The sequence below is a fragment of the Tenebrio molitor genome, chromosome 2 (assembly GCF_963966145.1).
Source record: "Tenebrio molitor chromosome 2, icTenMoli1.1, whole genome shotgun sequence".
Lineage (NCBI taxonomy): Eukaryota > Metazoa > Arthropoda > Insecta > Coleoptera > Tenebrionidae > Tenebrio > Tenebrio molitor.
The window spans coordinates 16,084,615-16,100,372 of record NC_091047.1 but is presented as its reverse complement, the minus strand read 5'-3'; the positions used below and the strand labels follow the sequence as shown (position 1 = coordinate 16,100,372).

General features: G+C 32.7%; 1 protein-coding gene across 3 annotated transcripts in view; it reads left to right on the top strand.

The window, feature by feature from the left end:
- Nucleotides 1-15,758, top strand: part of retn (retained) — a 73,258-nt gene that overhangs the window by 13,029 nt on the left and 44,471 nt on the right. The window lies entirely within an intron of this gene.

Below are 15,758 nucleotides of genomic sequence, written 5' to 3'. Positions count from 1 at the left end.
ACGGGATATTAGACGTCAAGTATTGTTAAAAAGTTGTAATGAAGAAGCATTTCTGGATTCAGTTATAATATAATAATATGCCTATTACAAATACGTATTGTCAAATTACAACAGTGAAACATATAACGTCAATTAAAATGAAATTGATGAGCCGTTACTGTTCTTTCCAAAGGTCATACGCTACATTTATGTTTTCTATTTATAAAATTAAGAGAATTTATTCAACCATACTACATATTTGCAATACTTTACGTCTTTTAATTGTGGAAATAACACAATCAAGACAAATACCATGTTTCAACAATATTAGTTGTCATGGTTTTGAATTTGCAATGTCTTATCGAGCCTTACTGTGTTTCGTGAATGACCCCGAAAGTATCTATTTTGTTCATTGGAAATGATACCACAAAATATTTTGTTCAATATTTTTGATCCAATCTTTTAGCTCATAAAGTCTTAGAAATCTCTTTTATTAAAAATTACGATGTATTCAAACAGTATACTGTAAGTATCATAATTAAATTTCTAACAATAACACCACTGTCATAATTTTTCCGTCAAGTTTGGGAATTGGCATTTGCTCTATAAAGAATGGATCTGCAGTAAAGTAGGTAAGAATTTGTAGTATGGCGATTAGAAGTATTGAACGAAGTTGTCCAGGGAATATCATTAAAAAATATGACTCCTTAGAAGTCTGTCCTGATGTGTGATTTAAATACATATATCCTTTTCTTAAGGTGGATTTCCACATGCAAAAATGATTAGCACCACTCTATTGGCGCCAATTTAGTTGCACGTTGACGACATGGAGACAATTCCAGTAGTGCCACTTGGCGAGCACCACTATTCATTGCACCAGTAAGTAAGAAGTTGGTGTGCTTTTTGACGCCAATCGCTTGTTCTGGGTCACGTTCGAGAGCGTCGAGCAAATTTGAATAGACATTTTCCGTTGAGGCGTTCGGACGTTATTAAGAATTATTGGGTACTTACTGGATTGAAATTTCGTTTCTGTTTGTTTAGCGGGCCATCGCATAGGTCCATAAGTACCCACCCATCGAACATCAAAATTATTATTCAAAAATGTAACATTCATGCGTGCGTTGTGTGGCGTGGCGCCGGCGCCGTGCTGATGAAATGCGATTCTGTGCAACACTTTTAGTGGCATTGCATCCAGAAAGTTGCGTATTTCGTTTGATAATACAACATGATATTTTGTTGGATTAAGACTGTCATCAATAAAAAAGGGATCCACTAGTCTCCAAAAGTGCCAGACCACACGTTGACACTAAATCGTTTTTGGAAAATTTGTTCCACAACAACATGATTATTTCCTCGGCTCCAGTGACGATTACCGTTTCGATTAAATGCACCATTTTTGCTGAAAGTGGATTCATCTGACCAAACCATTTGACGATAAAAAATATAAGGTCATTTCCAAAAAGAGCATGTACATTTCGTGGTATGTAGGAAAAAAAATGTTTCTTGAGAAATATGTTCAACTGCTTGTTGAGATAGTTGCAGATGGTGAGCAATTTCTCGGGTAGAGAATCAAAACATCTAATATAACAAAGCTTCATCTTGGATTTCACGAGCAGTTTTTCTAGGTTTTTTGAATGACCTAAAATGACTTAAATTGCACACCGGTCTTTGAAATTCGTCGCGGAACTTGGCAATACCCAATCAGGAAAACGGTTTCTATAGAGTCGCAAAACTCTTGCATTGCTACTTCCGCAGTCAAAATAAGTTTGTATCATGTCACTTGATTTCTTGACTTTTGTTTGATGTACGGGTATAGTTCTTTGCGATTTTATATTCAGAAAAAATCTCTGTATTACTGTATAAAGGAAATGTACAGTGCTATGTATTTGAAAAAAACAAGTTAATGTTCATTTGTCAAAAACTGGACACAAGAGAGCATATTAATTGAGGGGTGGACTCACGAAACTCAGATAATTTGCAAATCATTAACAAAGCAAATACAATGCTTCAACAACATCAGTTGCCATGGTTTTGAATTTGCAATGTATTATCGGGCCTTGAAGGGGTATTGAAGTGTTTTCAAAATGATTTCATTTTATTTGTCATTTATTCAAATAGGTTAAAAAATAAGCAAGATACAGGTTTTTCGTCAGTCACCCGGTATAAAAATTTTTCATAAAACACTGATATTGCGAAGAAACCAAATTTTTATACCATTTTACCTTTTGTAATGCGCATCACTTATTCTGAAAATTAATGGTGTTTAAAGAAAATTAACTCAGATTAGTTAGATATTTGTGTTGAAATAATGTACCTATGCATGCATCTCTCTCATCATTTTTCGTAAGTCTAATTGTTTTTCATAGAATAAAGTCAAAACAGCAGTAGTCATGATTTTTTTTAAATAATGATCTAAATGTAATCTCCTGCAGCTTGAACATATGCGCCCTGTCTGATAGACAAGAACATTCGGTGTCTTATTAATAAAACCGAAAATAACTTACATGCCCCACCAGACTGACATTTTTTATAATCTGCATTAATCAAAAAATAACCTACGTAGACAACGTCGGTCTCTTTCGTGGTGTGCCAAATTAAAAACTGCAAGATAAAGATGGAAATGTAACGGACAAAATGCTTGGCGAAAATAGCGTATTATTATTCTTAGAAAGTGAATAAATATAATTGCACGTTTATACCTCTTCTGATTGTATGTCTTCGTCACATTTTACCCATCTGGTTTAATTAAAGGGAGACAGAACTGGTTTAAGTTTGCCAACGGATGTTGGATTTAATAAGAATCATTCTGAGAAATTAATCCAACAAAGTCTAGTTTTAATTTTAGATGGTTCTTTTGATGTCTCTTGCGCGCACTTGTTGTGTAGATGCTGGAACACATTTCAAATAAGTCATCGAAGGCACTGTCACATATACGAGTACATAACGAAATCGAAACAAATCAACCAATCGCCCACATTAAACAGAATTAATAACAATCATAATTTACTCTTCTGCCAAAATTCTGCTCCTTTTGAGCGATATTAAGTTTCTTGTCTCAAAATCTGATGAGTTACTCTGAAATGTGTTATCAATCTCATTTACTTTTACCATCATTAACGTCTAGATAGACATATTTGTTACAAATTTTTCTGGTGTACAAAAGAAAATAATTTTCTGTTGACCAATATCCATATTTAATTTTCTCTTAACCACAGTAGGTAGGCAAATCTATTATTTCATTAACAAAAGGTTAACCAAACGGCATTCCTAAGTGCATGTCAGAATAGGCAGAATAAGATCTCTTCGGCAACATCGACTGGAAGGGATGCATGGCACAGCAAGTGGATATCATTTGTCAGGTACGATTAGAGTCACGAGTCGGAAGCAAGGCCCGTGAGAAACCAGCGGGAAGAGCATAATCCATGGGGGGTCATAACGTATCAATATCTTTTCTCGCCCCTAAACCATCAAGTTTTCGTTTTACAAACAAATATCCCCAGCAAATTATATGCGGTAATCAGTCGAGTTGAAATTGTTTTTTTTTTTCGTAGATTACATACCTGTACTTACTCCTAAAGTCCATTCACGTTGGATTTTCCTAGTCAAGGTCAAATAATTCAATATTATGGCGGTGTGATTTTTACTTCAAAAATGCTTTAGCTGTGTATGTCACCAATACGGGCTGATAAAGTAACCAAGTCATTCGTAGACTGTAGAGGTTATGTTATTCGCTGTCAGCAAAGAAACAGTCATTTTTCAAATATTGTTTTTAGAGGATAACAGTAGGTAATAATACATCCATTTTGTTATCATTTGCACTAAAAATAGTGTCAGTTCTTAATCGGTATGATAGGATTAGGAACATACAATAGGTACCTAACTCCTACCTACTGGTGTTGTATTTTTCTGCTTGCGCTGTTGATTAAGTGAAAAAACCCTTAATGACTACAGTGATGACTGATGAGGAACCAGAATAAGTTATAGAAAATGAACCCAATAGAAAATTGTGTGAAGTTTCTTTCATTGGAAGCGATGGAAGTAAGGAATGCATCTAAATGATGGAACAAATTTGGCAATAAAATTTCAGTTATTCAGAGACACTTATACGTTTTGATTGTGGTTGTGACGTTTCAAGAATATATTGTTACAATTGCATACCACAAAAGAAAGGTGTATTTTGATTTTTAATGATTTTTTTCTAATTTAAGTTTTTTCGATGTTCACATTACCTTTAAAATAACGTTGTATTGTTAAAACTGCTCAATAAAGGTCGTAAATAGATTATAATCATGTCAATACATACAATACATTAAATATTAAAGGATTCTGACTAATTAATTTTCGAACTGAAGCTATTTTTTCTTGAGTCCGTATTAGCTTGCGGGTTTCGTCACATTACGTCAGTTGTGGAAGGTTAACGCAATTTTAAAATTAACCTTTTTTCTTTTCACCATGGTAAAATCACCCAGGAATAGAATTTTATTAAAAAATCTGTGACTTTATTTCACACGTCAAACTAACATTCAAAATTAAAGACGTCAAATCGCTCTCAATCGCTCTATCACGAATAAAACACGATAATGTAAAATTTACTAGGAAAGGAGGCGCAGGCTTGCAACGTGACAACAATTTGGCAGAGAAAATCCAACGTGAATGGACTTTACTGTCGTATACAGGGTGTTTCTGAAATACGTGTGTTAATTTTAACCAGTGGTAGAACTCACAAAATCATGGAACTTTTCTCTATAACATTTTTACGAAAAAGCAATACAAATTAATTTAAAATTTGGAATAAATTAACCATCAAAGTGTATACCCGCCTATGGGTAAGGGCTAAAATTTTCTGTTGTGATAGAAACAGAGCTTTGTTAAAAAGTTCCATTGTTATAGAAAAAAATAAATAATCAAAATTTAGATTCTCATGATTACAAAAAATAGAAACTAGTTAATCACACAAAACGACTCGTTTGGTAAAAATTGTGGGGCAAAAAATCTTGGAATACTTTTACGAATTTTACAAAATGTTATAAAGAAAAGTTTCATAAATTAGCGAGTTCTTTCACTGGTTAAAATTAACACACGTATTTCAGAAACACCCTGTATATTAAGCTAGCAAAATGGCCGGTAAAATTTAACAACTGACAACATAGTATCTACAAAAACTTACGGGACAGGCCGTGAACTTTTTCATCCAAAATGAATACTCGTAGGTCTTAATTCTGTGGCGATGGATAAGTGCATGGTGCTCTTATGTATAATATGTTATGTTCACTTTAGAGGTCGTCTAGACAAAAATTGAATGATTCGTTTTAATCCCTCTGTTCAAAGGAAATTCTAGAATTTAATTTAAAATCTAGTGTCGATAGTCAATTGATTTTACCGGAAGTTGCGTAATAATTTTTGTCAGTCACACTTAGGTTTTACACAAGCAGCGACGATTACCATAGTAAAAATGTACCCATGTAGTGCGAAATTCTCGGTAAACACTATAATATGTAATATGTGGGGTCCCGAGTTAACATTGTAAATCAAAATCATAAGTTTACAAAAAGTTCTCCTTGATTGTCTCATTTTTCTACATGTTATGGCTTTCTTACTTTTACATATGTATTTTTATTAAATGGAACAAAGAATATTTCTGGTACTCAGTACCACATTTTTTTTAGCATTCAAAGTTATGCCATGCCTAAACATTTAATTTAACGCACTTTCTCAAGAAACTTTGTAATTACTACAAAGAGTAAAGTAACGAGGGAGTAAAGAGTTATGACACGCCTGTTGACTTGCTCAAAATAAATATTGTACTTATAGTAGATCTATGATTTTTGGAATATGATAATGCATAACCAAAAAATACCCCAAAACCAGGTTCGTCTTTACCGCAGACACTTATCTTAAAATTCTAACTAAGTACATAACGGGTGACTATTAAAATTTTCACTTGGAGTTGGCTTTGAACCAGTTTTTATTTTTGCTGTTACTTTAGACACACGCAAGAACGAACGACAAATGTCAGTCAGTACAATTGAAACATAACCTATAATGTTAATTATAATGTCAAACTTGTCAGTGTCTAAGGTGCAACGGAAAACAAAGAATGATCCATAGCCAACCCTAAGTGAAAATTTTAATAGTCACCCGTTATAATACGATAGTAACAGACTGATTCCCAGTCCGGCGTAATTGTTATACATTACCTTTTATTTACTGCTAATATCGTATAATCAAGAAAATTTGTAATCGAGTCAGCCTTGCAAATGTCCTTGATTGATCTACACCAATAATAATTGTCAAATAAAATTTAAAAAACAAAAAAAATAGCGGAGGTGATAATTTTTGAATTAGGTTTTATAAAAAAAAAATGTTAATTAAAAAAATACGACGAGGATATTTATTTCATTCAATTGTAACAATATGTAAAGAGCGATCAAATTAATTTGTAATCGAGTTATCCATGAATCCGAAATCGTATGTTGTTACTTGAACACGACATTCCAATAAACACAGCTTAAAACACAGGTTAGATCTCGACATATCAATCGCAAAAGACATACGGATTCAAATCCATAGATGACTCAATTACAAATTAATTTGATCGGTCGATATGTGTGTTACATAAACAACAAGCGAAAAACAAGTGCGAAAAGGTGAAGTTAGGAAGTTGTTTGTCGTTGTCGACACATGTTGCAAGTTACAACGAAATACCTGATGAAGTATTTAAATTAATGTCTAAAAGTACGTTGTAAAGACAGCAGTTTCTACGTATAAGTAGATATTTTTAAATTATTATGTATATCAAATTTTTAGCAACTAAAATTAATTGCCTTCAAATGATTTAACTTTACATGCCTTAGTTAAGCACATCAATCAGAAACGACATGCGATTTCATCTCCAAAGCTGACTCGATTACAAATTTTCTTGATCACTAGGTATAACCTTATTACTAGTAATTCCTACATTCAAAGAATGTACATAATTCCTTATTTCTTACAGCTAATTCAACAAATTCGATGTAAAATTGCGAAATTGAGACTGAAAAATATGATCTGTATTTTGTGAGTTAAACGAAAGCAAGACAGTACTTCCCAATTGTTTCTTTTATACCAGTCAAAATTGCTATTCTGCATTAGTTGAAACGGCTATCATAAGGTTCAAATTATAAAGTGAAAAAGAATTACGAGTATATCCTACGTTGAGCTGACAGAAGTAAATTATAACAAAGTAGAACCTAAATTCTGGTAAATTTAAGGGACAGTCATAAAACGAAGATACTGTCATTGTTCAATCCAGATGTCCATGCAATAAAGTTCCGACAGTGAGACGAATTTGAAACGTTTTTAGAATAATGGTGTTCAAGAAAAAACCTTGAAACGAACATCCCTTCCTTATAAATTGCTGTATTCCATGAATTCAATGTTTCCTTTATTAGGTCAGATGCAAATTCTCGTTCAAATTAATCCTGCACACAATAAAGGTAGCGATCAAACTCACTCCAGCCTATAGGTACATTCACTCCCAATTCAGGTGGATGAAAGTCAGTTTTCCCGCTTTTACTGTTACCCTTGTTTTGTAATAAATTTTTCAACATTTAACGTAATTTGGAAAAACCCAACGTTTAGTATCGTGCCTTCAAATAAATTCGGAATTAGAAGAGTTGGCTGTGATTTTATTATGAAGTTGGTAACATGCAATTTTTAAAGTCACAGCAAATATACAAATCACAGTCTACTCTAATTCCGAATTTATTTGAAGGCACGGTATTAAATGCACATTATGTCAATTTAAAAATTTTCTAAACTGCAACGAAATAATGTTTGTATGGGGTGTATGACGCTTATAATTGCCATCACTTACTATGTGTGTGTGGCTGTCGAGGGTGAATTTCCCTATAGTAGAGAGTGACATTAAGATTATATCATAGAATTGGGAGTCAAATTAAACTCGCCGATTTATTTGAAAAGTGTGATAATCAAATTGTCATCATTAACTGTTTTAAAAATGTGTAAGTAGCGGTGTACCTACTAATTCATATGGAAATTTCCAAGAACAGTCTTGATTATCACTAAACTTAAAATTGTTTTCATACGTAGAAACCATTAAAGAACAATAAATATTATGTTTCTTAAACTGAATGAGTCATCTGATTTCATATAAAATAAACATAGGTGTTAACAGAAAAATGAAGGAAATGAAACCGAAAATGTCTTTTTTTGCACAATTTTAAACAGAATTAATGTTACAGTTAAATAAAAATTGTAGCAGGTCTTCATCGATAGGATTAGTATTAGGATTAACTGGTTTCGCCGGTAAACCTATTTGGCTAGTTAAATTAATCAATTGAGTAAGAGACCGTTCTGTTCTTGTTGAACTACTGTATATTAACCAATAACGAATTAACCAACCAAATTAACTAATATCGCATAACTGGATACCATCAGCTAATTAACCAGGTTAAACTTTGTAACCGATAAATTAAGTCATATATGTATGTAACCGCTCTAATAAAAAGCCGTTTTTTTTTTGTCGGTTTGGCTCTGACCGGTTTAGCGATCAGCTAATTAATTAAGTTAACCACTTGAACTGGCTAAGCCAGGGCTACTCATTAGTGTGTACATGCGTTAATTCCACAATAGATACGACATTTATAATCGTACTAAGAGTGAACTGGTGCTAAACATGAATATAAATAAAAATGGTTAGAATTATCAAGTCGTACAATTATTTGTATGCTATTATTATATGTATGCTATTTTTAATATCTCCAACTTAAAAACAGTTATCATACTCGTCATATATAATTGCAATTATCGAACTATACTCATGATATTTAAATTTGGCGTGCAAACCGTGTTCGTTTATCGAATTTTAATCTTGCAATAATTTTTTCTCTCATAATTTATAGCACGCAACAACATTGTTACCAGCGGGGTACATATGCGTACTAACACGTCTCTCAACATCATTGTAACCAAATTACCTTAAACTTGACTGCAGCAAGTTTATGGAAGTGGTTTAAAAATAATATGTAGGTAGTAATCTCGAGTTACACTCCGCATGTTATTACATAGCAGTGTGAACTATTATAAAGTGCTTCATTTCCAATTCCTGTTCGGCATTCAACCAACCGGTGAACGAAGGTAGCTCATCGAAATTTTTCTTCTGTAATCAAACATCGAAATATTCAAAAGGGTTCTTCGCAAATATTTATTCACGTGTGTTAGCTTATAAAATGCATTCGTCTCTAAAACCCCAGGTAATACAGTCGAGAATTGAACAAAACTGACATAATTTTCTTTATGTCCTAAGTTAATATAGACTGGCGACAGGTTCTATAATTAAACAAATCGAAGGCACGTCTTGACTACACCTTTTGGTAACTAATTGAATAAATATATAATACCATTTGACTTTGCGTCGGTTATTAAATCTAGTTTGTCCTGTTACCTTTGGAAACACCTTGAACAAATGCCTTTTGTTCTCTTATGCGGAGCATGTATTTTTGGCAATTCCGTAGAATTTTAGTATATCGTTACAATAAACATTTTTTAATGCGATCAGACAAAATTTAATAACTATAATTATAGGGTGCCAACCTGGCAGACGTTCAAATAAAAGCATGAGTTGCACGCGATTCACTTTACAGTAGCAATGTGCAGCACGAATTCGAATAATGCTTTTCAAAATAAAATAACGAACACCTAATAATAATCGTTTTCTCATTTTGTTATCAAAATTTGTACTCATTAGATGTGCCTGGGTATCGGACAATTAAACATGCAAGATTATCACAATACATTATAATTATGTCTTAGGTCTAATATTATTTTATTTTGTAATTTACAGCTAGATACTACTGCTGATTGATGTTATGGCGATATAAAGACAAATGTTTGCTTTAGTAAATCACATTTCGACTTTCGGCGCAGAAATCACTGCATGCTGTTCATTTTTATTTTTATTACGGTAATACTTAGGAATATGTAATATATTAAAAAAAATATATAAAAACAAGGTTTCCTTAAAATGTACTAAAAAGGAAAAATTATATTTTTCCAGGCCTTCGGTCTCAGTTGGCCTAAATGGTTGCCTTTGAAGAATTTCCTATGAAGTGGGGGCTTGCAAAATAGGTCTAGTCAACTTTTTAAAATTAAATATACATATATAAATATGTATCTACAGATTACTTTATCCTACTAAACTAAACTAAAATATAATACACATTCCACAAAATTATACTATTAATTAATTAACATTAAATACATACATACTATGTCATTGGATTCAAAGATTTTTCAAGTCGATCGGATATGTGATTCGTTCTGACTAACTAACCAGCTAACAAGTGAAGTTACATCAAAGTTTGTAAAAGTATGTTCTTCTACGAGTAAGTATTTCGGTGTCACAATGAGCATTTTGTCTAGTGATTATTGAATTTGGGATTGGTATTGAAAGTAAATTTCACTGTTAAATGTGATGTCATTTGAACCTGAATTCATGTTTTGGATCAAAATAAACTATTAAGGGGGTAGATTATTATTGTAACAATATTTGGGAGACAATTTGAAATTTAATTTTCAATGAAATGACATTGCTTCGTCAATACCAACCCAATTCCATTAAAATAAAAGTCAGTAGATAATTATTTTATATTTTAAAAAATATAGCATGTTACACTCGTTTCACAAGACATGTTGTCGAACTCGTTCCTTTAGACCACTCCTCACTGCTTTCGTCGTGCTCTAAGTCTAAACCGTTCGACAATAGACTGTCTTGTGCAACTCGTATAACAAAATACTCGTACTATTAGCTACTGTTTAATGATTTCAACAAAATTTTGAATGTACAGTTCTGAATTTGACCCGAAATGGTTATTTATGCAAGATGTATATAAAGCACTAGTTTTTTTGCCAGTGTGAGTTTACACGCATGATCGCAGCGAGTGTTTTGTAATCCCACGCATTAAAAAGTACAAATCGCATGCAAAATTTTTGCAATAACATTATCTTTATAAAACTGCAAAATATGAATCAGGCAGCGTTAATTTTTTACAGTAATTGCATAACGTATGTGTAACCAACTAAAAGTAAAAAAAACTAACCATATTGATGTGGATAGTGAAATATACAGTGGATTCTACAGTGGTTAAAGTGGTAATGACGGACTGTCAGATTTTATTTTACATTTTCTTTATTTTTGTGGCAAATTAAATAAAATGTTGTTACCTGAAGTGAGAAATAAAGTTCCACGAACTGTCAAATTAAATATTTTTTCCAACACGAGCATTTTTTATCCCTGTTTGTTGGACAACGCGTAAAGAGTTGAAAAACTCCCATGTGACAATTCTGTGTATGAACAATTTACGTAAAAATTCTTTTACAAAATTTCATTTGTTGATATTAGGAGCTAGTTTATAGAAAGAGAATTAAATTTTAATACGCGATTAACCCATGAATACGAAACTTCGATTGGTTCAATCTGATCACGTGTTCACAGTTAAATCTCGCATTTGATTAGGTACGATTAACTTAATTTTGCTTTTCTAAACTGGCCCTATTTTTTTTTTTTTTTTTGAGAGTCGGTAGTACTCGTAGGAAAAAAGTTGTATAAACCTCGGGACTCAGTATGTTTTTTTACTTCGAATGGTTTTGTATTTGTACCCACTCGCCTGCGGGGTTCGGTATACTATACAAACTACCATTCTCCATTTTAAAAAATTAACCTTACGTCCCTCAGAGATAAATGACCTATAATTTTATCTTTTTAGTAACAGTAGACAGGATTTTTTTCCTAAAATTCCTGGACGGAAGAAACATGGTGTGTATGTATTTGCAAATTCAGTTGTATCTAATAAAAATGTTGTTACTGGAAAAATATTTGAAGACGTCAACACCACCCGATATTTAAGTGAAAATTTGGAATGTACGAGTATTTACAGATACACTAAATCACAAAACACCTACAAATAATCCAACTGTAACAAGGAATAATACTTTTCAATTCCTGGTTATTTACTGGAGAGGACAAAGAAGAAAATAAATAAATACGTTATTAACGCTTGTATAATGACTTTTTTAGAAAGTATGTGCTTTAAATTTTTTTTAAACAAATTCCGAAAGAAATAAAGTGATTTTTCTTATATTGCCTCTATGTGATTGAACATTATTCGGTGGTTTTTCTTTAATATTTCGTTGTGGAACATTTTTGAATATCCTGGTATTGTTTTGTTACTGAAAGTGCAAGATGTAAATTCAGAGCTTGGGTTAGGTTAAAACAACATGTGGTCCATTTTGTTGGTAGAAACAGATTTCATCTGGTGAAGAAAAAATAAATAAGATTTCTTTTATATTAGCATAAATGAATGTTTACATTTCCGCACTTTTTACCCTTAGTTATTGCCAATGCGGACGGTAAAACGACCGAATTGAATGTTAAGCATTACATAATAACATTACAACAACACCGATAGTATGGACCACTTAATTAAATTGGTGCTTCTGTGTGTAATTCTTTTTTGTACTCCACTTACAATTTAAAAATATAAACAACTCATAACTCCGTCATCTATCTAAACAAAGAAGTCTACGGCACAAAGAAATAAATTTTTATTTTTAGTGCAGTCACGTGCTTAGACAGTTAGGGTAGGTCGGAAGTGACGTCAGAGTTAACCCACGCTGGTTTAGAAGGGACACACACGCACCTAACACCATAACCTATCCGATCGAAGCCAGACAAGACAGTCTCAACGAATGGGAAAGGAGTGCAACGTTAATAATGAAATTAGCATTTTTAAATTGGTGTTTGAAATCGTTTCGGCCGACGAGCAAAGCGGCATCCAGTGATGAGGAAACGCATTTCATGCATTTATCCTATTTTACGAGCCAGCAAAAGGCGTGATATGAATTATAAACTCTCTTGACTCTCTACGTAAGCCATTTATGCATATTTTTAAATTTAATTGCTCTAACTTCCTTTTACGGCAATTTTTTTTACGGACTTTCTTCATTAGTTAACTGCTGGGTTTTATCGACTTCAATACCTCCACCGTGAAAAAAGGATTTATAACATCATTGTCGCTTTAGAGCAGTGGTTGCCAAAGTGTGAGTCGCGATAGTGAGCGTAGGGAGTTGCAAAATTATTTGGAGAATCGCCCTCAAATGTCACGTGATTTATCCTGACAAATCACAACTCCGAATTGTTTGAATAGCAACCAATCACAATTTAATTAAGCGGAAATTTTCCCTAGGGAAAATTTCCGATATAATTGACCTAGGGAAAAAATTTTTCGGGCGATTCTCTTCCGAATATACCTCGGGACAGATATATATCGCCAGAAATTTTTTCTTGCAGTCCAACACTCGTGTTTGTCGCTCAAAATTACCCTCGGGCTGACGCCCTCGTGTAATTTTCTTGCTACAAACACTCGTGTGTGAGGACTGCTCGAAAAAATTTCCGGCAATATATCTGTCCCTTGGTATATTATATATGATAATAGAACAAAAAACGTCTTATTGACTAACACATTTATCTTATAGGTATGTAAGAACATAGATTTAAAACATAAATAACTTTCTATATAAAAATAAAAACTACATATTACCGTAGTTTGTAGTTGACTAATACATTTACATCTAATCTTTCAACATTAAAAACATAGAACATACATAAATAAATGTTACAATACATAGTTACAAAGTAAAAAAAAGTTAATGGGATAAATACGCCTGTTTTTTGGAAGCTAGTTTTTCAATTTTGGACTCTGCATTCGATACACACATACTTGTTGACAGTTCAGAAACTTGAAGAACACCTTCCGTCGTGTTGACTCTAGTCGTTTACAAATCATACCTAAAAACACCACGAATTGGGCGCAACTGAAAATATCTGTAGATTCGTCTATTTGCATGTGCTTCTTCATAATTTGTGTTCGTATCGCTTTTTCTTCTTTAGATCGTATTATTGGAGAGAGATATTGTTTTCAGCTTCTCAGCCTCTTTCTCACCAACCATTACTTGTACCATATCAATAGCAGCAGGTAAAATCAGACTTTCGATAATTGTATGTGTACTGGTTTTTATAATGCTCTATAAATTCCTAGTAATGCTTTTTCATTAGTACTAGGTGTCGAAGTAAAAATGGATTGCTCCTTGTGAAAACACATTAGTTTCCGTTCGAAGAATTCTACAGGCTTGTAGTTTTGGCCTGGATGTTGTTGGGTTGAAGTAGCTTTGATGGCTTCATACTTTCCCTTGACAACTACACTTCTCGAGGTTTATCGGAAATTACAGTAAACCATATTTAAGATATTCATCACTGTACAATCTGTTTTTCTTTTTATTTTTGTTACTGCCAGACGTTGAGGGTTCCAATGTTCTTGTTAAAAATGTATCCATATTTAATAAACAATATGAATAAGTACAGCTCTTAACTATTTATCTTTGAATTTTCGATATTTCACTTCTTACTAAACAGCACAGCACACAGTTGACAATTAGGTATGTCACTCAACTGTCAACAAGCGTAAATTGTGATATTGCCGCTGAGTAACAGATGATGCTAGTGTCATTTTGGATTTGCATTGATGGAACATATTCCAAAAAATTGCTCTTTATTGAAGAACGGTGTTGAATTCGGTAACAGAGTTCGCAAACAAAATTTGGGCCAGAGAGTGGGTCGTGTCTTAAAAAGTTTGTGAACCACTGCTTTAGAGGATTCGTATTCACAAATTCCTTGAAAAAGAACTTGTATTCGTAATCCGCAATCCACAAATCAGTCACATTACCTTCCCAGAAATAGCTATAAACTTGTCTGGAGATTAACAATAGAAGTGGTATGCAAAAAGGACGGACAACTAACAGAAATATTAGTTTCAAGTCACTCAAACTGTATTAATATTGTCTGATGCTGGCACTAAGCTATTCTCACAGTACCTTAACATGAACAAACAATAATCTTCCTTTCTAACAATTATTGACAATAAATAAGCATTAGAAAAAATAACATCCGTTTGTTTGATACTCACCTATTGTTTTTGCATATTTGTCAGGAACAAACATTAGTTGCAGCTATCTAATGCTATCACGAGCGATTCAGCTATGTCAATATTTCATATGGTTTATCGATACAAGAATTTACCGAAAATCAATTAAGACTAAGAAACAATAGAAGGGTAAAATTTCTAATATTAAACCAACGCTCATAAGACTTCCCCATGATCGGATTACTTGGAAACGTATACATTCTTGATAATTAATCCTAATTAAGTTACATCGGATGGGATAAGATATTTTTTAATCCTTTCAACTAAATGCAAGAAAGTTTGATTAATGTTAGAATTTGCTTTTGTAACAAGTGTGCATGTTTACCTTTTCAATAACTATAAAAATATAATGCAATTTCATAAAATTGGATTACTAGCAAATCACAAAATGTAAGATTTCTTATTATTGATTCAATTGAACCCTGATAAGTGCATTCCTTAAAATCAATGGTATATTTAGTAAGTAAGAATTTCTGTCTACCCCATTAATGATTACATTATCGCATTCGACTGTCCCGAGTGTTTTTAACAAAACATATTACTATTGAGTTCTCACTACTGGTTAAAAGAGATAACATTTTAGATAATTTAAAGTGAGTATTTGCAGTCATTAGTTTTATAAAACACTGACAGTAGTGACAGTATAAAATTCATTTTTTAGTTAGAAATTAAAACGCGTTTAGCTACACTCAAAATATTATTAGGTACATATTTACAAGTCGACAGAGTTTCTTTTTCAAC